The sequence below is a fragment of the Crocuta crocuta genome, unplaced genomic scaffold, assembly GCF_008692635.1.
Source record: "Crocuta crocuta isolate KB4526 unplaced genomic scaffold, BGI_CrCroc_1.0 scaffold692, whole genome shotgun sequence".
In the NCBI taxonomy this organism is placed as follows: domain Eukaryota; kingdom Metazoa; phylum Chordata; class Mammalia; order Carnivora; family Hyaenidae; genus Crocuta; species Crocuta crocuta.
In genome coordinates this window covers 656,709-665,112 of record NW_027532877.1, presented here as the reverse complement: position 1 = coordinate 665,112, position 8,404 = coordinate 656,709, and the positions used below count along the sequence as shown (strand labels likewise).

Below are 8,404 nucleotides of genomic sequence, written 5' to 3'. Positions count from 1 at the left end.
TTAGCCTTCTAATAATTTTATGCATAAATATATATGCTTTTTATTAAAATGGAGTTGGACTATACATTCTGTTGTATGGCCTGTCTGGAAAGTAAGGGTAGAGCTACATCACCATTTTTGATTGTCACGTAAGATTCCAATGGATGGATGGCCCATAATAAAATAGGAATTTAACCGACTTACTATTGCTGACATTTAAGCCATTTCCAATTTTTTGCTCTCTTGAATAGCAGCGCAGTGGGCATCTTTTCATGTCTCTCCTTTCATGCATTTCTGCATATTTTTAAAGACATCACAAATAAGATGTTTTATTTGTCAGCATGAAACGTGTGAATTTTAAACAGATTCTTGGACTGGCGGCTCATAGCCATGAGCTCATTCAATGTCAGCACTGGTCTCATCCCCAGTAGCTTTTCCAGAACGAATTCCCTTTGCCATGCAGCTCCATGAGCTTTCCCTCTTCAAATTTGGCCTTCTTGAGCATTTTTACTTTTCTAACAAAGACATTCTGGAATGGATAAATAGCCTGGCATGGCTTTTCTTTGTCTTTTCCCATGCTGTCTGGAATCAAATTACTGACCACTTCTTTCAAGTCGTTGGTCTGCATCTCTTGGGTCATAATATCCATCATCTCTTTCCAAATCTGGTGGACCCATTGGTGCTGAGCAGAAGAGGGCCCCCCAATCTGATTGTTGAGTTTTGTAGTAAAACCAACACAAAATAGACAAAGCCAAAAACCATCAGTAGTTTTTTTAAAAATTTTAAAAATGTTTTATTTATTTTTGAGAGAGAGATAGAGACAGCATGAACAGGGGAGGGTCAGAGAGAGAGAGACACACACAGAATCCAAAGACAGGCTCCAGGCTCTGAGCTAGCTGTCAACACAGAGTCCGATGCAGGGCTCGAACCTACGAACCGTGAGATCATGACCTGAGCTGAAGTTGGGCACTTCACAGGCTGAGCCACCCAGGCGCCCCAACCATCAGTAGTTATGACATCAACATGAGCTTCAGTCATGGTCTGCTGTGTTTTGACCAGGGAACACATTTTGTCACAGGTGAGATCGATTCCATGGAAATTAGTCAGGCAGTTTTTGCCCTGACCATCCTCAATAATTCACTTGAGTTTTCTAAATGCGACTTCATCATTCTGCAGATCAGCAAGGCTCATCTCAAAAACACTACTCTTGAGACCATCAGGTGCGATTTTGGTTCCTTGAGTTCTCATGTCTAGCATTTTTCCAATATTTCTTACATTGAACATAGCTGGTGTTTTCACATCATGTCACTTTTTCTTAGAAAATGGGTCAGGGGCACCTGGGTGGCTCAGTCAGTTAAGAAGCTGACTTCGGCTCAGGTCATGATCTCACAGTTCATGAGTTCGAGCCCCATGTTGGGCTCTGTGTTGACAGCTTGGAGCCTGGAGCCTGCTTCAGATTCTGTCTCTCTCTCTCTCTCTCTCTCTCTCTCTCTCTCCCTCTCTCTGTCCCTCCCCCAATCATGCTCGCTCTCTCTCTCAAAAATAAACATAAAAAAAGAAAATGGACCCCCCACTTTCTTCTTTGTTCCCTTTTTACCACCTCTCGTAATTTGCTTGTTCTTGCCAACCACCTTGGTGCTGCTGGGGGAGCCAAAGGGGCTCTGCAGATTTCTTTATAATAAATTAATTTAAGTGGAATGGCTGAGCCAAAGGGTATGCACGTTTTTATGATATTTTTGAATAAATGCTGCCAAGAAGACTTTCAAAAAATGTGTATCAATTAAATGCTCCCGAGAAGTATTTACGAGAAGACGCCCCGATAGAAGTTACTTTAAAAGCAGCATGTGTTTGTGAAAAGGCAATCAAGCAATACAGAACAATAAAGTGAAAGTCGTTGCTTTAACTTTGCTTCCTAGGAAAAATGATATTTTGGCTGCATTGGTATTGGACCCCAATTTGTATCCGGTCTCGATCCTGACAGGCTGACTGCACCCTCTTTGTAAAAGTTGCTTCTGGACTCTGGGAGGGCAGAGGCTATATTTGCTTTGTCCATTTTTGCACACTAGTCCCTACTTCAGGGCCTGGCACCCAAGGGGCATTTGTTGTATCGGTCGTTATTTGCTGTGGAACTAATTACCCCCACATGTAGCAATTTAAAGCAATACACATTTGTCATCTCAGTTTCTGTGGGTCAAAAATCTGGAAGTGGGTTGGCTGGGCAGGTCTGGCTCAGGGTGTCTCATGAGATTGCGATCAGAACATCAGTGAGAGCCGTGGTCTCATCCGAAGGCTTGCCTGAGGCTGGAGGCTCCATTTCCAAGGTGTTTCCTGCACGTGGCTGAAGGCATGGTTGCTGCTGACAGGAAGGGGCCTCACCTCCTTGTGATGTGGATTTCCTACAAGGCTGTTTGGGTGTCCTCGCAACAGCCAAGACAAGTGGCCTCCCCCAGACAAGTGATCCAAAAGAGGGGACAGGCTGGAAGTATCTTTAATGAACGAGCCTCAGAAGTCACTCTGTTATCTCTACAAAAATTTCCTGGTCACCCAGGTCAGCCCCTTTCCATGGGGGAGGGTCTTCTACAAGGGCTTTCAGTCTAGACCGCAGACACGGTTGGGGACCATGCTGGAGGCTGGCTGACACATTTACTAAAATGAGCTGAGTGAGGGGCACCTGGGTGGCTCAGTCGGTTAAGCGTCTGACTTCGGCTCAGGTCACGATCTCACAGTCCATGGGTTCGAGCCCCATGTTGGGCTCTGTGCTGACAGCTCAGAGCCTGGAGCCTGCTTCGGATTCTGTGCCTCCCTCTCTCTCTGCCTCTCTCCTGCTCGCTCTCTGTCTGTCTCTCAAAATAAAATAAAGACATAAAAACAAATAAAATGAGCTGAATGAATGACTGAGTGAATGAATGATAACCTCAGAACTAGAAGGGGCTAATGGCGCTTCCTCTGTCTTCCAAGCCATAGCAAGAGATGGGATAACTATCCAAGAGCTGAGTTTGGACTAAGCTGTGTATTTGCTATAGAAGCTGAACTATTCCTGCCTTGAGTCAAGATGGGCGAGCAAGATGGGCGAGATGACAACTTTCCAAGACATCTGGGAGATTGGCAGTGGAGTCTGGTGGACTCTGGTGGTTCAGGCCATGGGCCCAGAGAAAGGCTGGTTCTTACCCATCTAAGGAATGCCAGGCTGCATGTCAATCAAGGTAGGGAGGGTCATTTGGCCAAGGGAGGTCACTCTCATCATTGGAATACTCGGTAGTTTATGGCCTCCATAAAGCCATTAGCCCTAGGAGATGAGGGGAAAGTCGTTACCAGCACCCTCTGCCTCTCCGGGGTCCATTAGCATCGGGGTTGTAAACTCGGTCTCAGGCCATGGGTGACTGCTTTTATTACCAATCAATTACTCGTGCTTGTCAGCGAGTCTCAAGCTTCCTACAAGTGTAGAATGTGGCCAGATGACCATGGGTGACGCTGGGCAATTAAGATCGACGCGCCAGGGCTCAGTTTCCCCATCTGTAGCGTAAAGCGTTGTGCTAGATCAGAGGTCCCCACACATCTCACTTCCAAAATCGATTTCCTTTATTCTACTTCTGTTGTGCCTATTTCATGTTTGGAAATGATGTCTCCAGCAAGCAGCATTCCTTAAAGCAAACTTGTTTTTCTTCCCCGGTAATCTTATTAAAGACAAGTATCTTTATATAAAAAGGAACACAAGAGTGACAAGGACAAATTCTGACTGCCACAGGTGGGGCTGCACCCAAAATATGTAAGAGGCCCCCGGACAAATATTTTTTGCAGAGCCCTGTCTATAAATGATTTGAGTTGCCTGAAATTGGCATGTGTGGACCATTTGAGTGGCACGGGTTCATGAAAGAAATGTCACACAGGCCTGTGGGAATGGTCAGAACCCCAAGCTGCCCTTTTGGAACTAGGCTGGCCATGGGGCCCTGTGACAGCCCCAGAGGCTCAACTCCTGGAGCTCCTCAAGGCGTCTGGTTGGTCTCACATGTGGGTCAGGGGGTCAGAGACCCACAAAGGGCAGTAATATGGACCAGGACCCATGTGGGTCCCATCCAAACTCGATCCTCTGCTCAGACAGCAGGGATGTCTGGTCCCAGGCATCACAGGGGACTTAGAAAATTTCAAGGAAGGTAGTTCAAAGTGTGGGGGCTGGGGCTGGGTCCCCTGTAGCTCAGATCTAAGGGCCAGGCTGACTCCAGGACAATCAACAGTTTTGTGATGAGTTGTAAACGCTCTGGCCAAAAATGAAATAAACACATTTTTTTTTTTCATCTGCAAAGCCAAGTCACTGCTAAAGGAACAATTCTGTCCATGCACTGGAAATAGAGAACAAAAGTTGAGGCTCAGTCTTGGGATCTTCTGAGATCACAGAGGACCAACCATTCCCATCATTATCCTCCCTACATTTCATTGAGTGGTCATTTTGCCCAAGACCTTAGGCATATACTATTTCTTAACCTTTATAAGAAGCCTGTAATGGGGTCCCTCTTCACTGATGCATAAACTGGGTTTCATAGCACCTTTCTTTGGCATAGAATGTGCAGGCATTGTGGGTCTCCAAGAATTAGTCTCTAATAGTTGCATCCAACATTTACTGAAGCCTTTCTATGTGGCTGGCACTCTTCTGAGTACAGTGCATGTATGAAGTTCCTAATCCTCATGACTGAACTTTGAGGTAGGAACTACCATCACCCCCATTCTATAGACAAGAAGACAGAGGCTCAGAGAGGTTATATCACAGGCCAATGTCACAGAGCTTGTGTGTCATGGAGATGGGGTATGAATGCAGACCATCTCCCACCAGTGCTGAACCTTTAGCCACCAAGTTACCCTGCCTTTCTCTCCCTCACTTTCCCAAGATTTGAAGCCAAAAAGTATCCAGTGAGTGGATCTTCAGGGAGAAATGTGCATGGGCACACAAACTACTCAGCTTTATCTTTGGAGGTGGAAAACTGGACTTTGAATCCTTAACGGACAACTCATGTGTCCCACCTCTCCGAGCCTCAATTTCTTCCTCTGTAGGATGGAGATGATCTCATCTTGCTGGAGGACCACGTAGGGAGTTCAAGGTGGTGGGTTAAGAGAGACTTGCCAGCATTTCTGTTCTGAGCCCATATTACCCAAGGAAGTGGTGACCGACTCATGGCAAGGACAGTCTAGATTGCAGGTGCAAGATGGAGTTAAGCGCCCAGGTAAGCAGGTGGGGGTGCGTGCTGATGTCAAAAGAAATGCCGATACCTTGTTTGGCAAGACCTGGCGTGGGCGGAAGTGGGGTGGGTTGGAGATTGGAAGAGGTTACGCATCTGTGTCTCAGGCTGGGTTTTCTGGAAGCAGACCCTGAGGCAGCGTTTGGGGTGCAGGGTGTTTATGAAGCCTCAACGCCCATGAAAGAAGAGGTGAAAGCAGCACTGGACAGAAGGAAAGAATGATCTTCAGTGCGGACCTGCCGAAGACGCTGGCTGGCTTGATGAGGCGTCCGGGAGTGAATATTGTGCCACAGGCATCCTGCGTCAGGGCCATACTGGCTGGGCATTTATTCCTCCATCCTGGGCCCCTCAAAGGGCGTAACTTTGGGCCAGGTGGCTCCCTGCAGCTGAGAGAGACCTGAAGGGACTGGCTGCTGGGGGCCATCTGCTGACCTCCCTCCCTGCAGCTGGACAGCAAGTCCTCCCTTGAAGAAGGACCCAGAAGACGCATCTCCATGCTGACCAAGCCTGCTGGAGGCGGGCAAACCATAAGTTTAGTCGACTTCCTGCCACTCTGTCTGAGTCCCCCAGCCCCGAAGGGGGGATACATGGGTTTCCCTGCCCGTCTCAACTGGTCATCGAGAATGCCCTCCAACCCCTCCTCATGTGGTTGCTGATGGTGGCCGTCATCTTGGGCTGGTCAAACAGTCATCACAGAGCTTAACTGGGAATCTTAGGAGTTTCCCACTAGCCTCATGGCCCAAATGCTGGAAATGTATACTTTTAAGTTTGTTTGCCCTTCAGACCCCAACATCTGAAAACACAGGAGGCCAATCTTTGTTTCCAGGCGGTTTCTGGAGAGCCAAAGACTCCCCAGAACCCAAGGATGTCAGGGATACCTGAAGGAACACAGGCTTCGGATCTATAGAGAAGTCAGGCTGAGGCCCCGCTAGGTTCTGCCTTTCTGCTTCCTTAAGATGTTGCAGGATGTCAGCGTACTTTGTGGACTCAGTGAAAGTTTGGAACATCTGAAGAAAAATCAGTGACAGCAGCAGAGTCAAAACTGAGACCAGTGAGAATTGTAGGGGACAGTCATTATGTGTGCTAGAATTTGATGACTCCTGGGGTGCCTGGGTGGCTTAGTCGGTTAAGCATCCGACTTTTGCTTAGGTCACGATCTCGCGGTTTGTGGGTTCGAGCCCCGCGTCGGGCTCTGTGCCGACTGCCAGCTCAGAGCCTGGAGCCTGTTTCAGAGTCTGTGACTCCCTCTCTCTCTGACCCTCCCCTGCTCACGCTGTCTCTCTCTCTCTCTCCTAGAAATAAATAAAACATTAAAAAAAAAAAGAATTTGATGACTCCAAATAACAGCATGACCAGTAATTATAGTGTACTGATAGATAAAATAGTTAGTGATTCATTATTACACTATTTCCTTTTCTAAAATAATTTTTTAATATTTATTTATGAGAGAGAGAAAGAGAGAGAGGGAGAGGGAGACACAGACTCCAGGCTCTGAGCTGTCAGTACAGAGCTCAACACAGGACTCGAACTCACAAATCATGAGACCATGACCTGAGCCACAGTCCGACGCTTAACTGACTGAGCCACCCAGGCACCCCTATTACTGCAATATTTCTATAATTAAACATTTGCATTACATATAAAGCAACTAATCGTTATTATAGCTGATATTTACTGAACACCACTGGGTGCGCAATCTCGTTTCATCTCCCAGTAACCCCATAAGGGAGATACTATTATCCCCATTATACAGATGGGGAAATTTAGTCCCAGAGAAATGAACTCACTTGCCAAGTTCATAATGAGCTGTGGCGTGAGCTGGAGCAGGCAGCAGGCTTACTCAGCGCAGCATCCGTGATCTGGCTTTTAAAACACAGTCTCTAGGGGCGCCTGGGTGGCTCAGTCGGTTAAGCGTCCAACTTTGGCTCAGGTCATGATCTCACGGTTTGTGGGTTCGAGGCCCGTGTCGGGCTCTGTGCTGACAGCTCAGAGCCTGGAGCCTGCTTCAGATTCTGTGTCTCTCTCTCTCTCTGCCCCTCCCCTGCTCACACTATCTCTCTCTCTCTCTCAGAAATAAATAAAAAAGCATTTAAAATTTTTTAAAAAATAAAACACAATCTCTAGACCCAGAGGGCCCGGGTCTTGTACCAGCTGCACTGCCTATTTCCTGTGTGACTCTGGGCAAGTTATTTAGCCTCTCTGTTCCTCAGTTTCCCGTTTGTAAAATGGGGTTGGCAGTACGTGGGAACCACAGAGGGGCCTTGAGGGGATTAGATGAGTTAGCACCTGGGCATTCTTGGGACAATAGGTGACACATAATAGGTATTTCCTAAGCGCCAGCCTTTCTTGTCACTCTGTGCAGTTGTGTTCATGGAACCGATCCAGAGCTCCCCCGCCCCCCAGGCCCCGCTGGAGTCGCACCACGGGGATGAGAATCACCTGCATGCAGGACAGAAGAGTCTGTGCAAGTGTCATCAATAGCGGCTCAAAGGTGTCGTCACTGGATCTGCTGACTTCGCAGCTCGTGACTCTGCAAGGCAGTAGGTTGCGGGGGGCTCGGCCAGGCGGGTTTCTGCTGATGTTCCGCTGGCCAGCTGCAGGTGGGTTGGGGCTGATCTACAATGCCTCCTGCTGCTGTCTCTGTGCCCCGTGTAGTCTCTCCCCAGCCAGCTCGGTGGGGCTTGGTCCCAGAGCGGCCGGGGTGCGAGGCGTCCTCCGGGGAAGAGAAGACGCTGCAATGCATCTTGGGGCCTTGGCTCCTAAGGGCATAGACTTGCTTCTCCCTCATTCTATTGGCTAAAATTCTATTGGCTCAAGCGAGTCATGTGGTCAGCTCGCATTCAAGGGGTGGTGAACAGGTCCCACCTTCTCCCAGGAAGAGCCTGAAGGTCAGGTTGCAGACGAACGGAGAAGAGCGTCCGTGCTTGCAAACTGTCCACCAAACTGTGGGCTACATTTGGGTGGGTCGGTTCCAGATTTTCTGCTCCACCGTCCTCATGACGCATCGACATGTTCCACAAATACCAGCCCCTTAGCGTCCATCGTTATGCCTCGGTCTCTTGCATGTTGTCGTGAAAAAAACCCTCTTTTTCATTGCATGTGGCCCAGATTGTAGCTAGAAATGTGACACTGTCCATAGAAGATTTACCTGGCAACTTTGGGGTCTGGGACCTGGATTTAAATTGCTGTACGACCCT

General features: G+C 48.1%; 1 pseudogene; it reads right to left on the bottom strand.

Moving 5' to 3' along the window:
* Positions 1 to 336: 336 nt before the first annotated feature.
* Positions 337 to 5,520, bottom strand: LOC144216311 (small ribosomal subunit protein eS1-like; annotated as a pseudogene).
* Between the last annotated feature and the right edge of the window lie 2,884 nt (positions 5,521 to 8,404).